Raw genomic sequence first — 19,073 nt, 5'->3', positions numbered from 1 at the left:
TAATAATATGATACTACAAAAGACAGTATTCTAATAAGTTTGATAATCTATAAAAGAAAAAATAGACAAATACCTAGAAATACACTATCTACCCAAATTAATACAGATGGATGTAGAAAACTTGCACTGACTCATAACAAAAGAAGAATTAGAGAAGGCAATCAAGAAACTTCTAACCAAGAAGACCCCAGGACCAGATGTCTTCACAGGGGAGTTATATCAAGTATTCAAGGAAGAGCTGTCACCAGTTGTACACAGACTATTCAAGAATATAGAAAGAGACAGCAAACTCCCAAACACATCCTATGAAGCCAGCAACCTCCCAAATGCATCCCCAAATGAGGTATAGACCCAATAAAAACAGAACACTATCTCTGATGAACATAGATGCAAAAATTCTCCAAAAAAGAATTTGGCTGATAGAATTCAACAACATATCAAGTGTATAAGTCATCATGACCAAGTAAGATTCATACAAATGAATGGTTCAACATTAAAAACAAACAAACCCAAACATTGTAATCCACCACATAAACAAGATAAAGAATAAGAATCTTGTAATCATATCAATAAAGGCAGAAATATAATTTGATAATATCCAACATTTCTTTCTAATAAAAACACTTAAAGAGATAGGAATAGAAGGAAAACTCTTAAATATAATAAAAATCAAATATGAAAAACCAACGGGCATATCACACTAATTGGGGGGAAAATCAGTTTTCATTGTCTCTGAAAACTAGAACTTGACAAGGTTGCCCCTTATCACCAGTCTTATTCAACATTGTCCTAGAAATTTTAATCAGAAACTTTAGACAACAAAAAAAGTCAATAGAATGCAATTGGGCAAAGAAGAAGTGAAGCTTTCATTATTTCCAGACAACATGATTTTTATAGAGAGAACCCTGAGGAGTTCACAAAAAGAATATTGGAAACAATTGAGGTGTTTCATAAAGTAGTAGGATACAATATTAACAAGCAGAAATAACTCAGATACTTATATACTAGCAAAGAGCACTCCAAAATAGACAACAAAGTAATACTATTTATAATATCCACACAAAAGATGAAGCACCTAAGGATCAACCCAACTAAAGAAACAAAAGACCTGTACAAGGAAAACTACAGAACATTATCACACACACACACACACACACACAAAGTGACCTACACAAATGGAGGAGTACCTCATGTTACTGGCTAGGAAGATTTAATATTGTGAAAATGTAACAACTACCTAAAGCAATCTACAAATACAACGCAATTCCCAATAAATCTCAATATCATTCTTTAAAGAAATGGAACAGCTTATTACCAACTTCATAGAGAGAGGCATGGGAGAAGCAAAGAACTTCTCAAAAAGAACAAAGTAGGAGTTCTTGCGCAACCCAATCTCCAAAACTATTACACAGCCTCGGGAGTCCAAACAGCCTGGTATTGGTATAATGATAGATATCTAGATCAATGGAACTGGATAGAAAACTCAGATATAAAAGCATCCACCTACAGGCAACTGGTTTTCAACAAAGGAACAAAAACCATCAAATGGAAAAGTGACACCTTCAATAAATGATGCTGGACAAATTGAATCTTCATCTACAGAAGAACAAAACAGGACTCACAGCTCCCCGGATGCACAAAAATGAATTCAATATGGATGAGATCTAAATGTAAACCTCATAGCTATCAGAATCATCAATGAGAAAATCGAGACAAACTTGAAGGCCCTATTGCAGGGCGTATACAGATTACCAAATCTAATCAAGGAAGCACAGGCAGTGGAAGACAAAATAGATGACTAGGACCTATTAAAAGTAAAACACTCATGCACATCAAAATACTTCATCAAAAGAATGAAATGAGAGCCCATGGATTGGGAAAAAAAAAAAACTCTTTAGCAGTGACATAACAGACAAAGGACTAATGACTAAAATCTATACAATTTGGCAACACCTCTATAAGAAGGTGATTTCATTTCTATTTGTGGGTTAACTATCAAAAGGCAACTTGTCATTGGAGAAAACCCTTAACATTACTAGTGTGGACTCCTAAATTAAAAGAACTGCATTATATAATATCCCTAATCCTGTATTTTTGACAAAATTTGTGTCATGCCTTTGATGATCCTGGGTTGTAGATTTTGTCCTTTTGAAGTGTACAGCATTATTCATAAGTCTCATCAGAAGGACCTAATTTTGAAACCCCACTGAGTGAACTGGATTTAACGTTAAACACTTTTTGCAGATTAAAGGAACTGAAATACGTCTTTGTACTAAACCTTGAAATGCCATATAGTATAAAAATAAGCAAAGGACATCTAACCCAGGGCTGTGGACTTTGAAGTCATTAGACAAGGTTTTGAATCTCCTTCGACTCTGTGGTTGCCCAATAATTGACAACTTGAGACCTCCATATATTTTTCTACTTTGTTTTCTTTGCTTTTTGTGATATATCTTAATTCTGCAAGTAGTTTTGCTTTAGTGGATGGGTGTTATTGAAATTGTTGCCTTATGTCTAACCCTTGTTTTCTTAAATGATTTCAATCACAAGTTTAATCTGAATAAAATAGTTATGAAATAATGACCCAGTTTTAATCATCTAAATCAATTTAGTAAAAGAAATAGTTAACCTATCACATCATTTTACTTCCTTTTCTTTGAAAGAAGCTTTATAATTTGGTTATTGTTATTGATACTCTAAGTTTAAGATAGGTGCTAAATGAAATAAATAAATAAAAATTAACATTATAAAAAGAGGAAAAAAAGTAATGCTACCCCAACTAAAAGGTGGGCAAATGACATGAACAGACAATTTACAAAAGGTGACGGTTGAATGGCTAACAACCCTATGTGGTGTGTACACACAATGGAATACTATGCATCCCTAAAAGAATAGCAGTGAGATCACGAAACATTTCGTGACATGGAGGGACCTGGAAACTATTATGCTGAGTGAAGTTAGTCATTAACAAAAGGACAAATATTGTATGAGCCCGCTATGACAAGGATAAACACCAAAATGAAATTAGGCTTCTGCCCCAGGTCTTTTAATCTTCTAACCCAGTTCCCTAAGCAAAGGCCAAGCATCTATGAACCATATATCACCCCTCTACATATCTCTCTTAAACAGCTGTTTGACAGAGGAGACCTCAACTCTGCTGGGGTCAGTTGTTCAAGATATGGGTAGAGGAAGAAGACCATTCAGTGCCTTCCGTACAAAACCGTGCTAAAGTCACCCCAAATCAACAGACACTCCCACCAGAGTGATAAACAAATCTTGCTGGAAATTGTAGTCAAGATGTGGGGTGGGGTGAAGGACATATATGTCTCTCAGAAGACTATTACATTTCTGTTGGTAGGAAAACAGGAAGAGGCCACCTCCCATTGGGAAAAAAATACTTAACAATACTTATATAGAACCCAACTGGAGAATGTGCTTGGCACTATGTTTCTAATTAGAAACTTTTGACGCAGTTTCCATCTAGACTTGGTTGCCCCAGACCATGTGCTATATACTACTGGGACTTTAGATTCTATTCTTTTGAGGCACACTGCATCCTTCATAGGCCACAGCAGAAGGACTCAATGTGAAAACCCCACTGAGTGAACTGGACTTGACCTCAAACTCACCGATAGCCCTTGGACTTTAAGGCTGAAACTCCCTAGGTTGAGAAGAAGCGTTTGACTGCTATCTCATGTTATAGAATTGGCAGTCATTGAACTTTGGTTCAAATATCTTCCCTTAAGAATATTCAGTGAATGATGTGCCAGACTATCATATACTTACTGTTTTATGCCCTCTTTGCTTTATTATGACATGTATTAATCTGGTAGGCATGGTTCTGCTGTTGTTTATGAATATTATTGAAAGTTTTTCCCTATCACCAGGCCCCATTGTTTGTGTAAATAATATCCAGTAACTTAAGAGTTTGATCTGTTCAAGTCAATAATCCATGTATTGAAGTCATAGGCGCCCTATATTTGTATAATTTCCTTTTCTCAACTGAGTTTTAAATTCTATACCATTGGCTCAATTAATGACTCTGCCAATAGAATTGTCTTATGCCCCAGAGAGATGATTAATAATATACTCTAACATAAAATGGCAATTATGCTTCTAATGTGAACCAGAGACACATATAAACCAAGGATAAATGAATAGATTTAGGCTCACATTTACCATATATGCTCGTATATAAGTTGAGTTTTCAGCACATTTTTAATGCAGTTTTGTTGTAAAATTAGGTGCTTTGGCTGATATTCAGGTCAGCTTATACTTTAGTATATACGGTAATTCCAGCCCTAACAGAAGAACAATTAGTTCTTGAGAAATGGCCCAGTTTGATGAAGAGATCACTGAAGATATGGGTCCTATAGCAAAATGTGGTCAAGAAACTACATGGTGCTTGATTGTCAGAAACAATATCATCTGGGGTCTTAAAACTTATCTTCAAACAGTCATCCAAGTGAGACATCAAGTAAGTCTATATGGAAGAAGCCCAGTAGCTTGCGTGATCCAAGAATTGCAAGCAATATAATCCAAATCCAAAGGAGGGAATAGTATCAAAGTTTAAATTATGAATATCTAGTTTGCAGAAAGCTGTAGAGGGCAGTAGAAGCTCAAAATCTATTTGCAAGGTCCACACATAGATAAATCTCAGCAGGGTCCCCTCTCATCATAGTCCAGGAATCTGAATAGCCTTGTTATCAGACACAGAGCATTGCAAGTCAATTGTGGCCGATATAATGGAGTGAAATGTGATTTCATATCAATTTGATGTCCCTTTTGAAATCTTATCATTTGATCTCCCTTTTGACCCATTTAAAGAGTGCTTCCATTGAAAAATACACATGATGTTGTAGTCACATCTTGACACATTGGGTTGAAGTCTGGTCCCTCCCTTCCTTTCCTGAGGCGATATATACAATATCCTCCCCTCTTTTGTTGTTATGTTCTGCTTTGTCTTGTTTGGGGGCTCTTTATTGTCACTGTATATCTATCTAGATAGGACAGGCGGGATAAGCAACCCGGAGGTAAAAGCAACAAGACCAATGGTTCCAGGCGTACATGGGAGAGGAGGTGGGAGAAAGGAATGTGGGTGCCAAAAAACCCAGGGACACGGGAACAACAAGTGATCTAAAATCAATGGCAAGGAGGGCATAGGATGTCTTGTGGGGCTTAATCAAGAGCAATATAGCTAAGAGGAATTACTGAAACCCAAATGAAGTCCAAACATGATAGTGGGACAAGAGGAAAGTAAAAGGAAATAGAGGAAAGAACTAAGAGGTAAAGGACATTTGTAGAGGTGTAAATACAGACATGTACATGTGTAAATATAGTTATATGCAATGTTAGGGAAATAGAACTATGTACATATATTTATGTTAAGTATTAAGTCAGCAGATGGACATTGGACCTCCACTCAAGTACTCCCTCAATGCAAGAACACTTTTTTCAAATAACCTGGCATTCTGTGATGCTCACCTTCCTGACATGATTGATGAAGACAAAATGGGTGCATGAGCAAATGTGGTGAAGATAGCTGATGGTGCCTGTTTATCCAAAGATATAGTGCCTGGGGTCTTAAATGCTTGTAGATAAGCAAGTGGCCATTTAGCTGAGAAGAAACAAAGTCCACATGGAAGAAGCACACCAGCCTGTGTGATGATGAAGTGCTGATGGGATCAGGTATCAGGCATCAAAGACCCAGAGCAAAAAATCCTATCAATGTGAATGAGGGGAAGGGCAGAGTGGAGACCCAAAGCCCATCTGTAAACAATTGAACATCCCCTTACTGAAGGGTCACAGGAAGAGACGAGCCAGTCAGTGTGCAGTATAACACCAACAAAACACACAACTTTCCTCTAGTTCTTTAGTACTTCCTCTGCCAAGCCCCACCTCCACTGTCATGACCCCAATTCTACCTTACAAATCCGGCTAGATCAGAACCTGTACACGAGTACAGATAAGAGCTTGCAACATAGGGAATGCAGGACAGATAAACCCCTCAGGATCAATAGTGAGAGTAGTGATACCAGAAGGGGAAGGGGAAGGTGGGAGGAGAAAGGGGGAACAAATCACAATGATCAACAAATAATGCCACCACCACCCCCGTGGGGCGGGGGGTGAACCACAGAAAAATGGGTGAAGGGAGACAGAGGCTGCTGTAAGACATGAAAAAGATAATAATTTATAAATTATCAAGGGATCATGAGGGAGGATAGGTGGGAGAGGAGGGGTGATGAGCTGATACCAAGGGCTAAGTAGAAAGAAAATGTTTTGAAATTGATAATGACCAAAAAAAAGAAAGAAAGAAAATGATAATGGCAACATATGCACAAATGTGCTTAACCCAATGGATGGATGGATTGTGATAAGAACTGTTCAAAACCCTAATAAAACAATTTTTAAAAATACGCATGAATCCAGCCCCCAGTGCAATCCCTCTGACTAGATCCCAGGTGTGTGACTAGCCTTCCTATCATGTAGAGTGCATTGGAAATTGGATGACTGCAGACACAATTAGATTAAAATGTAACACATTGGCATTGGACCTCCCATTTAAAACTTTTACTTGTTATTGGCATTTCCTTTCCTATTGAAGTTTTTCTATTTTGACCTGTTATGTTTTTGTTTGTATGTTTTCCTGTGTATGAAATCCAGGATAGGTAAATCTAGAGACAGTAACTGGATTAATGATTTGGGGGCTATGGAAGGGGAGAGTTGGGGAAATTTTGAGCTAACAACAATGAGTACAAGAAAGAGGAAAATGTTCTAAAGTGGATTATGGTGATGACCGTACAACTCTGGTTGATATTCTTGAGCTATTGAGTTGTATGCTATGTGACCTGTATGCCAATACAGCAGTTGAAAAGCAACAAGCAAAAGAGTTACAGGCTCAAAAACTCACAGGGCCAGTTAGTTCTGCCCTGTCCTGTAGGATCCCTCTGAGTTGGCATTGAATTGATGGCAGTGTGTTTGATTTCTCTTAGTTTTTGTTTATTTTTAAGTTGTGGGTTATGCTTTGGTGGCTAGCTTTAGGTCATCAGTTCAAAATCACCATCTGTTCCAAAGTGGAAAGATGAAGTTTTCTGCTCCCATAAAGATTACAGCCTCGGAAACCCACACGGGCAGTTCAACTCTGTTCTATAAGGTTGCTCTGCGGCAGAATTGACTCAAAGGCAGTGGTTTTGGTTTTAGTTTTGGAAGTTAAAAAATACACCTTCTGAATACCTAAAAAGACATGAAAAACATTGTTTGTTTGTTTTTATTTGTCCTTGATTCAGCTCTTTTTAAGTTCTGTGAAAATTTTGCAAAAGATAAACCAATAACTTCCAAGTTCACTGTAGGTATAACTTCCCTAATTGAATTGACCTTGGTTTTTAGTAGTACTACTTATTTTACTAATCTTTAAGGCTAGTGTTCATTTTCAGGTATGAATCTATGCTCATAATCTAGACTACACATTTTATACCTCTAGCTAACTCTTTTATACAAATAGTGTGGCTGTGTGCAAAAGAATTAGTTGTAGACTACTCTGCTTATGAAATACCTTTGGTAGCACCATGAATTAAGCATTGGCTTGCTAAGTGAGCCGTAGGCAATTCAAACTCACTGTTTTGTGGAACATCTGCTCTAGTCAAGAGTATCACCTTGGAAACTCTATGGCACAACTGTTCTTTTTCCATGGGGTCATTCTATTGGAACTGATTCATGGTGATGGGTTATACTTGGCAAGTTTTGCTACCAAGGCTGACTCTGACTAACATCCAGAGCTGTGATTTAAGGAAGGGTCCTATGATTCTTATTTATAAGAGTGTTTGGGCCTCAAATCAAGGATGCCAAGACTTCATCTCATGTACTTTGGACACGTTATCAGAAGGGATCAGTGTTTGCTAAAGGACGTCATGCTTGGTAAAGTGGAGGGTCATTGTAAAAGAGGAAGATGGTCAAAGAGATGGGCTGGCACAGTGGTTGCAATAATGAGCTCAGACATAACAATAGTTGTGAGGATGGCAAAGGACTGGGCAACGCTGCCTTCTGTTGTGCATCAGTTCACTATGAGTAGGAGCTAACTTCACGGCACTTCACAACAACCAAATGTCAACGCAAAAAGAAACTTGTTTAGATCGCACAACATCTTTGCTTTCTCTTCTGTGAATGTGGCATTTTGGTATGTTTGAACAGAGCGTGCCTATGTGACCAAACCCCAGTAAAGAACTTGGGAATTAAGTGGCTGAAAATCTTCCCATAATATAACATGTCCCTGGTGTTGTCAAAATTCCACCCTGTTGGAATCAAGTGTATTCTGTGTGATCTCACTAGGAACACTTGGAAGCCTGTGAATGGATCTCCTGTACTTCCCCTCATGTGGCTTATCCCTTTCCAAATTTTATTTTGTGTCCTGTTACTCTAATAAATCACACTCCTGGAAACAATCATGCTGTAAGTTATTTAACCCATCTTTGAATTGGAGATCTTGATTGCTAATGGAAAACTCTCCAGCTCTCCTTGAACTGAAGGGATACATGGGCTGTCCAACTTCATTGCCTTCTTTAGTAACATTAAACACTTCCAAGCAAATCAGTAGGTGCTATACAGGCAGAAATAACACAGACATGAGGAAACTTCATTCTGGTAAAGGTCAGTCCTCCTGACACCAACTACCTCTGGATCAAATAAATTCCTGATTATTTCCTTCTCCTTAGGTGCCCAAGACTGAAACTGAGGAGGCAACCAAATTAGCAATTGACACGGGGTTTCGTCATTTTGATTCAGCTTACGTGTACGAAAATGAAGAGGAAGTTGGACGAGCTATACAGAGCAAGATTGCTGACGGCACTGTGAAGAGAGAAGACATATTCTGCACATCCAAGGTGCTGTGTATAGTTTATGTGTGCATATTTGTGATGTGATTGCTTATAGAAATTCGTTTTATGATTTTTGAGTAACTTGGTGAGTTTACAGCTTATTTGTACAGCTTTCATTCTCTCATATTTATGTTCTCATTCTAGAATCAACAGAAGAGAAAAGGGAGGACTTTTCCGTGAATATTCTGTTCAGGTTCTGTGTTTTCAAAATATTTTATTATGTGAGCTTGAGCTAAAAGCGCTATCTCTTTGGAGGGATGATTGAATCACAGAGATCTATGATAAAATTATAGTCTCTCTTATTATCTGTGTGACATGGTAAGAATTCATAACATTCTGAAACTAATAACTTATTCATTTGAATATTAAACAAGATATACTTAGCATTTCTTAAATGGTGCCCAGCACATAATAACATGTTGACAACATAATGCCCACGAGTTATATACATGGAAGGGACACGAATTCTACTCTCACAGGGTTGAATTGAGGTTAGGATTAAATAAAACATAGGAGTCTGGGAACTATATTAAATGTATGAGGTTTAGTTACTATATCAAATGCAATTCAAATGATAGACATAATTGTGACTTGATGACATTTTTTTCCTCCTGAGAAATGCCTTTCCATCGTTCAGTAAATGCACTCCCTTCCTACCAGTCTCAGAATCCAGGGTACCCAGTAGTGAGGACAGAGTTGACCAGCACCAAGAGGAGAAGTGTCCGAACAATACACTCAGACTAATAATAACACTAGCTAGAAGGTCAGGTAAATGGGAAACCCATGACCTATCTCTGTGGTCATCTAATTTTCAATCAGTAGTGAAATATCTAAATATTAGAAGAAATATGCCAATAGTTTTTCAGAAGTTGAGCATTAAAATCCTTGTAAAAATAATGGAGGACAACTCTTTGGTACATTGCTTCTAAAGGAACCCTCCCAGCCTACCCATTTTAGGTGTTCAATATCACTATTTTTAATACATGCAAGTAGCCCCATTCCTTTCATTTGTGCCTTTAGTTCCCTAGAAGGGTACTATCCCATTTAGATATAATAAATAAATTTTTCTCTATTTCATAACAAAATGAGATCAAGATGATTTCAAGCATCCTAATTAAAGACCTAAAATTCTGAATAAAATCTAAAGATTACTTCTTTTACTATTAATTATAAGCTAGATTCGTGTTTGTTCTGTTTACATTAATGACAAAAGGTTAGCTTAAGATCACTAATGTTGAGGAACAAATTTAGCTCTGAAGTTGCTGAAGAGATCACCTGTTTCTATGCTTTGACATTGAATTGCCTAAATTTTATTGAAACGCACTTGTTTTGTCATTTCATCATACTGCGGTATCTTTCGGGTTGCTCTGACGCTGGAAACTATGCCACCAGTCTCACAAGTATCAAAATGATCCCCCGCGGTGAACAAGTTTCAGTGGAGTTTCTAGACTAAGAGGAAAGAAAAGGACGTCCTTAGTGAGGGATGTGCAGTATTCCTCCATGTTATAGATCCGTTCACTATGAGTCAACGTCAACATGATGATGGCCAACAATAAAGCATGTTAAAGACAAGTGTTGCTTAAAATCAACAATCTTGTCAAACAAATTTAGCTTGCATTTGCTGAACAAGTCACAATCCCAATGTTATCGGGTTCTAGATATTTTCAGTAAATTGACTAAATTTGAATCAAACAACATTTCCGTTCTTAACCTGCAGCTCTGGGTCACTTTCCTCCGACCAGAATTGGTGCAGTCAGCTTTGGAAACGTCGCTGGAAAAAAACTCCAGCTCGACTATGTGGACCTCTACCTCATCCACTGGCCATTACCTCTGAAGGTCCGCAATTTCCTTACTCAAACACCCTTTATTCCATTCTCAGTATGACTAGCATCTTGAATGTGTATTGAGCTAAGTTTTTCATAGACCACAGCGCTACTGCTACACTGAGGATGATTTCCAAACAATAATTCATGATTCTTGGTGGACCCTATTTGGCTCATGTGCTTAGCCTTGGGCCATCATGTGACTACAGGGATAAGGAAGTCTTATTCTACTGCTATAGAACAGTCTCAGTTTACATTGCAATCTATTAAGGGCATACAGTTTCTCCTCCACCACCACCACCACCCCTCTTTCAGGTGAAAGACGGACATTTAAGAACGCACATGAGAAGAGGTAGTGGGCTAATAAAAATAATGTAAGTCAAAAATGAGTCCTCATCTATAAGTAGGAAAGTAACACTTATTCAAATATATACAAGATGTAAGGGATTACTGGAAAGTAAGTCCCTTAAAAGACATTCCTTACAACTCCATGCCCAAACCCTTTGCAAACATTATCTTCTGAGATGTGCTGCACCTGCCTGATGGATGGAGGGCTAGTGTTCCTGCCCTAGATGGTATTTTGTGACATCGCTTATAGTGACTGATTTTATTCCAGCCCGGGAAAGAGATTTTACCACAAGATGAACATGGAAAACCAGCGACTGATATAGTGGATCTCTGTGACACATGGAAGGTAAGTGTTTTGAAGACACAGCAATGATGGGGAATTTAGGAAAGAAGGTACTAGGTCCTTGTCTTGCACCATCGTGACTTGAGAAGGCCAATACATTGTCTCCAGGCCTATTTTACTCATCTCTAAAACAACGAATTAAACAGACTCGACTGGAAAACACCCCTAAAGGCCAACAAACAGTCCTTGAATTAACTACAAGCTTTTCTTTCCTGTTGTGTTTTGTGTCATAGGTTTGTTTTTGTTGTTTTGTTATATATTGTTACTTGGTTTTGCTCTGTCTTGTTTTTGTGCTTGTTATTATCTCCGCAGGTCTGTCTAAATAAGATAAGCTGGATGGGCAATCTGGAGGAGAAAACAACAAGACGGACAGTTCTGGGGGGAAATGGGAGAAGGGTGTCTGGGGAGGGGGGGAGAAAGTAGTGGTGTTAACAAACCCAGGGACAAGGGAACAACAAGTGATCCAAATCAGTGGTGAGGAGAATGTGGGAAGCCTGGTAGGACATGATCAAAAGTAATGTAACCAAGATGAATTTCTGAAACCCAGGTGGGGACTGAGCATGATAGTGGGACAAGAGGAAAGTCAAAGGAAATAGAGGAGAGAGCTGGGAGGCAGAGGGCATTTATAAAGGTCTAGATAAAGGCACGTACATATGCAAATATGTTTATGTGTGATGATGGGGAAATAGATCTATGTGCACATACTAATAGGTTTAGTATTAAGGTTGCAGAAGGACATTGGGCCTCCACTCAAATTCTCCCTCAATGTAAGAATATTTTCTTCTATTAAATTGGCATTCTATGATGCTCACCTTTCCAACACAACTGCTGAAGACAAAGCGAGTGAATAAGCAAATGTGCTGAAGAAAGTTGATGGTGCCCGGCTATCAAAAGATATAGTATCTGGGGTCTTAAAGGCTTGAAGGTACACAGCGGCCATCTAGCTCAGAAGCAACAAAGTCCACATGGAAGAAGCACACCAGCCTGTGCGATCACGAGGTATCGAAGGGATCAGTGATCAGGGATCAGGCATCATCAGAACAAAAAAATTTTTTTCAAAACAAAAAATATTATCATAGTGAATGAGAGGGGGAGTTCAAAGTGAAGACCCAAAGCCCATTTGTAGGCCACTGTACACCCCCTTACACAAGGGTCTTGGGGAGGAGACGAGCCAGTCAGGGTGCAGTATAGCAACGATGAAACATACAACTTTCCTCTGGTTCCTAAATGCCTCCTCCTCCCCCACTATCATGATCACAATTCTATCTTGCAAGTCTGGCTAGGCCAGAGGATGTACACTGATACAGATAGGAACTGGAAGCACAGGGAATCCAGGGCAGATGATCCCTTCAGGATCAGTGGTGTGAGTGGCAATACTGGGAGGGTAGAGGAAGGGTGGGTTTGAAAGGGGAACCAATTACAAGGATCTACATGTGACCTCCTCCCTTGTGGACAGACAACAGAAAAGTGGGTGAAGGGAGACATCGGACAGGACAAGATATGAAAAAATAATAATTTATAAATTATCAAGGGTTCATGAGGGAGAGGGGAGTGGGGAGGGAGGGGAAAAATAAGGAGCTGATGCCAGGGGCTTAAGTGGAAAGCAAATGTTTTGAGAATGATGAAGGCAATGAATGTACAATTGTGCTTTACACACTTGAGGTATGTATAGATTGTGATAAGAGTTGTATGAGTCCCTAATAAAACGACTAAAATAGATAGATAGATAGATAGATAGATAGATAGATAGATAGATAGATAGATAGATAGAGCCTCACATTTATTTTGGAGCTCTAGAATTTTACTCCTTAAGCAGTATTCCTGTAGATTATGGGAGTGTAATCATATTGAGAGGTTGAAATGGAGGACAGGGCTGTGCACCAGCCAAAGGAGGGCCAAGGCAGCACAGAGGCCCCTCCTGTCAGTCCTGGGTCTTTCGGAGTCAATATGAGAGGTTGGAGATGGAGAACAGGGAACAGTGATAGGATTTAGCCAGGAATGTGAAGTTGAGAAAGATTTTATTGAGGCAGGGAAAGAACTCCCAGGAGGGAATGGAGAGCAGAGAAAAGGACATGAGCATCTTGAACCCCTAGGCAGGTTCCAAGACCCAACGAGTTAAGTCAGGGAAATCGCGCCTGGCAGTGAGGCAGTGGGATATACGTTGGGTTTGAGCCAAGGACGTATGTACTGAGAAGGGGAAGGAAGGCCTTCGGGTGCTGCAGTCGCAGGGTCTGAGTCAGGGTGTGCTCTGTGAGTAAATCATCCTAGAACCCTGAGGGAAGGCGTTGTACAGACCCAGCCCAGAGAGATAAGCTCCTTGGAACTCTGGAGGCAGGGACTGCACAGTCCAGCTCTGGCCTTGAGAGGTGGGGCGAAGGGACCACACAGTCCAGAAGGCTATCTTTCGGGAGAGCTGGGGGAAGTGGCTGCATGGTCTGGATCCAGCCCAAATCCATATATCTCAAAGGAAGCCTACACAATCTCAAACCATTAAAATACTCTAGGAGGGTGGTGAGGAATTTTCTTCTGTTTGGGAAGTATACAGGAAACTTAATTACAAATTCAGAGTTACATTGAGCCTTGCCAGCTGAAGCAGATAACTGGTTAGGGCAGCTACACTCTGGTCCAGCAATAAGATAGCAAGAGACCCAAGAACTAGAAAAGCGAGGCTCACCAAGCCATTTATCTCTCCGTTTTTCAATTAATCCTACATGTGTTTATTGGCCAGGTTGACACAAAAAACCTTAACTATCTCACCATGTTTATTAACCACTTGCCCCCAAGTCATATGAGACCAAACTTTCAAAATGTCTAAGTATTTACAGCATAATCTTATGTCTATCCTAAAACTGCCCTGAAAATGAGAGTAAGATTTGTAACTCTCGTGGCTTTTTTCATAAACTTTGAGGGCTTGAATGAATTTTTTCTAAAATAAGTCTTACTTGGTTAAATAAATGTGAATCCTGGAAGATCTGTTACTGTGAACTCTAGCAGTCTCACCTCTGACACAGATTTCGAGTAAGACATTTAATCAACCAGAATAGCGTTTGAAGCCAACTCATTAATTTCAATACCTTACTTTCTATCCCTTGCCTCTTGCTCTGCCCTGGTCCACTGAATCTCTTCACTTATCATGGCAGAAGATAAGAAGGATCTTCCTCAGAGGTTTCCTCAATGCTCACAATGCTTTCCTGGTTTCCAGCTTTCAATTTGGTGGGCAGTATGATGAATTGATTTGCTTGAACGCTTCTTGAACTTCCTTCTGGAATCTCGTGGAAGATAACCTGTCAACCTTGCTGTTTTTTGTCTACTTTATATACACTTAAAATGAAGACAGATAGATGGCAATTAGTGGGGAGGTCACACCACGGAGATGGAGATTGTTGTGGGCAAAGTGGATGGGTAGGGGTATTTATGTACTAGAGGCTTCTACAGAAACTTCATTGATTTGAGGATAGATGAGCCAACATCTGTGTGCAGCATACCATCCCCTAAGAATAAACTATTCTAGTTTCCTAAGTATGAACTATTACTTCTATTTTTGTTGTTTCTATCTTCTCTCACTGTTTTTCTGTGTTGTGTTTGTTCTATATAACTTTTATAATCAATGCCAGTTTCATAATTATTTCTTGACAGTTATTCATTTTACCTGCTTTATCTCATATTTGTCCTATACCCAAATCACACAACCGATTCTTTCCTAACTCCTTCTCCCCCAGGCCCTGGAGAAGTGTAAGGATGCAGGATTGACCAAGTCCATCGGAGTGTCCAACTTTAACCACAGCAGTTAGAGATGCTTCTGAACAAGCCAGGGCTCAAATATAAGCCTGTCTGCAACCAGGTGAGCTTCCCCCACCCATCAGGGATTTTTCTTCTTCTTCTTCTTTATTAAGAGCATATTTATTTGGTGTCCTAAAAAAAGTTTAAAAAAAGAAACAAAAAAACATTGTTACATACACAGTACAATTTAAATCATTCAATGAAGAAGTAGCTAGAGATGTTGTCGTCCAGTACCCCAAAGATTTGGGTCCATATCTCTTCAGGAGGGAAATGTTAGGCAATAGGCAGGGATGGGATGTCCATTGATGCATGCCCAGGAGAGCCAAGCATGAAAACAAAAGCCTAGGTTTTCCCATAGGTGGGCATGGATGGGCGTTAAAACTGGATCAGCCCACCTGGACCAGGTGATTGCAATTCAGCCAATGGGATCGACCTGGGGTCGTTCACCATGCCTCCCCCTGGAATCCTTGAAAAGGCAGGAACCAAGAGGGAGAGGGGTCTTTTTTTTTTTGGAGGAGAACTTGGGAGAGAGATATTTGCGTAACCCTGAGCAGTCTCTGCATGCTTGGTCGAAAGGAATCCTATGGGTGCCGCATAAAACCTGAAGCATCTTTTAACTCTCATTAAATTCACTTGGATAAAAAAAAAAACAACTTCTTCCTTCCTGCATTTATCTCTAAAGCACAAGAGATATTTAGAAAACATTTTAATGGGGAAAAATGCAGGAGCACCTGCTCCCGGTTGACTGACTTCTGTATTTATCTAGAGCTTAATGATGTTTCTAAAATTTGTATAATCCCTATCATTATTCTTAAATTCTACTACTAAGTGTTAGCAAAATTCAAAGACTCAAAATTTTGCATTTAACAGAATCTCAGATGCTATTGGCTGCCAGTAAACTAATGCACTGCCTAATTACTCAGCCAGGTCTCAGTTCCTTGATGGTTACATTGCTTATTAGTGACCCAGCAAACTAACTTGGAATTATGGTTAGAATTTTCATAAAATTATTCTTAGGACTATATCTAAGATGTGTTTAGGTAGTCTTTTAGAATTATAATTCCAAAATTTCAAACTTACCTCAGATTCTTTCAAGTCTATATTACTTTAGCGGATACTGGATAGAGCCTTAGAGTCCATGGATAAACAGAACGAAAAGACGATAGGATTTTCCCAAGAACGTTTGAAGTCATGTCATAATAAACATTTTCAAATATTTAATTTTTTGAGACCTTGATGATGAAGATAGCCAGATAATTATCAAGGTTTGAAAAATAATATGAGCAAGATTTGAATGACCATATGGAAGAGGTGGGAATTTCATAAAAGCACTTTTATTTTAAGAAACCCTTTGGTCATTAATGGTTGGCTCAAAAAAGCCTTCAATGTGAGATAAGGTTAGTGAAAAGCAAAACAAGATATTTATACACATTTTTTACTTGCAAATCAATAATAATTTTAATTATTTTTCTCACTCTGATAAAAATCAGAAGGCAACGTTTATAAAATCGCCACCATATCACTTTTCATAGCAGGGAACTGCAGTCTGTACATCTCATTTCTGCAGAAAAGTAGGCAGGCAGAAAGAATTATGAAAAACAAAGCAATATTTCATCTGATCTCTTCTTAAAAATTAACTCAGTAGACTTTCTTTTTCTTGTGAAACATGGGAATTCATGGCTCTAAAATTGATGAATTTTCAGTGTCAGTGTCAGGACAACCTTAAAATAAAAAATGCAGCATGGAAATTAATGGTGTATCACGCGCTTTCAACTCCAGATACGCAGGAACTGGAACCACGTGTTAAGCAATTTGCTTAATTATTGACTTTTCCTGAGAAAAGTCTGGGGAAGGGAGAGGAGGATGGAGTTGCTCTTAGCGACTCTCCAGGGTTTCTGCTGTACATTTCCACTGAAGAACATGTGGCCATGTGAAGGAAAAGGAATTGTTTCTTTCAGTTTTCAAGGCAGAAAAGCATGTGTTCTCTACAAGGTAACTTTCTCTTCAGAGACACTGTGAATCCAAGCTGTGGCAGAAGCCGGAGCCTGCTTCTGTTTGGCCTTCATTTTCTCCCTTTGCAAATGAAGTTTCTTCTTACCTTTGTAAGTCAATCTGCCTCTCTGGTGGCACTGCCTTCTTGGCTGCGTCTTGCAACTTGGGTGCTTTGGCATTGACTGCTTCCAACCCAGGGGCTTTCCTGACTTGCCGGGGCTCGCTTCCTGCCCTTGCTAGCAAGTTTAGTCATGTCATCTTTTTTGGTTGCATTGCCCTGAGACTCTGACTTGGGTCGCCGTCCTCTCCGGGGCTTGGAAGGGGCAGGTGGTCCCGATTCATCCACTTTCTCATCTGTTTGCTGCTGAATATTCTCCGCCCCAGCAGCAGCTGCCGTTCTCTTCTTGGCCCGCTCACTGCTGATGGGGACCAGGGTGGCCGGGTCAGAGTTGATCTCCTTATTCTTTACTGGGTCAATGTTCTTTACAGGCGTGACAGAAATAATTCTCCCAGGGTTCTCTTCATTTTCAATAACGCCAGTTTCTGCTGCCTCTGAACTCTGTTCCCTCCCAGGGCCTGCTTCATCACAAACTCCATGGTGGGGGCTGCGGGTCCTCTGTGGCTCTTCTGAGGGGTGGAAACTCACATGCAGTGAGGCAGGCGTCCAGGAGGGGCGGGGGGGCCTTCCGGGGCCGGGCACGGGCCAGGCGGTCAGCGGTGGGGAGCGCACGGGCTGGCCGGGTCCATGTGGCGCGGGGAACTGCGGCGGCGGCTGAAGCATTTATACACATTTTTATTGGATAGTAGAGAAACATAGTATGAACATACACACTTCTTTTAACCACCTATGCCTAAAAATATTGTCTGCAAGCCTTGTAACAGCTGGAATGCTAAATAATAATTAACAATTCCAAGAACTTGACTTGGGTAAAGAGCCAGAATATTTGGTTTAAAATATTTTCATTTCTTTTATTCAATGCAAACAAAACGATTGTAAAATCCCCAATATAGGTTTCATCAATTTGATGTTTAGTTTTAGTTCAGTTTTTTTTTTGTTTGTTTGTTGTTGCTTTTTGGTGGTGGTGGTTTTTTGTTTTGTTTTGCTTTGGTGGCTGGATCTCATCTCTACTCTCCATCTGTCAAGATAAAAGATGCATTGAGTGCACCTTCTCAGCGGGTAGGTGGAAAAAGCCACCTGTTGACTGGGGAGGTCTCACTCCCTTGGGGAAAGTCCATGAGGCAAACAGCCCTGAAGTGGCTGAAGCAGTGGAGCTTCACTCCTTCAGCGATGGCTCATTTCAGCCCCTCGCCTGTGTGTAAGTGCCTGGTCCCATGTGGTTGTTCGGCTTTCTAGATAGGTGCAAATTCCTAAGTAGTCACTGAATAATATCTCCTCCTGCTCCACATTCTCCACAGACACTGCCTTCAAGAGGGCTGTGCCACCCTCCAGGCCTATCTCTTCACTCCCTCCATGAGGGCACAGGGGAAGGGGTTATTCCTGAAGCAAGAGAGAAGGCAGGTGGTTTCCTCAAATCTAGTGCCTGCAGGCAGCACAAAATCAAAAGGTGTTGGACTTGTCCCCAGCATCTCAGAAAGGAACCTAGTAAAAGGCGGAGTCCCATGTAGGGGTTCTTCTTTCCCCACGACTTCCTGGTGCCCAGGACAAAACACCCTACCCACTCCGGAATGTTGTCTAGAAGGGCTCTGATAGGGTTGACTAAGTGTCCCAGCATGGTTTAGCTATCTGAATACGGATAACTAACTCTGATATCTAATGCGGAATCCCGCCGATGTCTGAGGTTCTTGATCTAGGAAGCACATGTGCACTAACAATAATCAGACGCTAATAAAGTCTACCAGGCTCAGAGATGAAATGATTAGTTTACCGTGCTAATATAGGCAGAATAAACCACCCCT

At 39.9% G+C, this 19,073-nt stretch overlaps 1 pseudogene; it reads left to right on the top strand.

Moving 5' to 3' along the window:
• LOC142451691 (aldo-keto reductase family 1 member C23-like protein) overlaps positions 1 to 19,073 on the top strand; it is a 44,247-nt pseudogene that overhangs the window by 9,103 nt on the left and 16,071 nt on the right.

The sequence above is a fragment of the Tenrec ecaudatus genome, chromosome 6 (assembly GCF_050624435.1).
Source record: "Tenrec ecaudatus isolate mTenEca1 chromosome 6, mTenEca1.hap1, whole genome shotgun sequence".
Lineage (NCBI taxonomy): Eukaryota > Metazoa > Chordata > Mammalia > Afrosoricida > Tenrecidae > Tenrec > Tenrec ecaudatus.
Note: the sequence above shows the minus strand (reverse complement) of the source record. Positions and strands in the feature narration are given on the sequence as shown.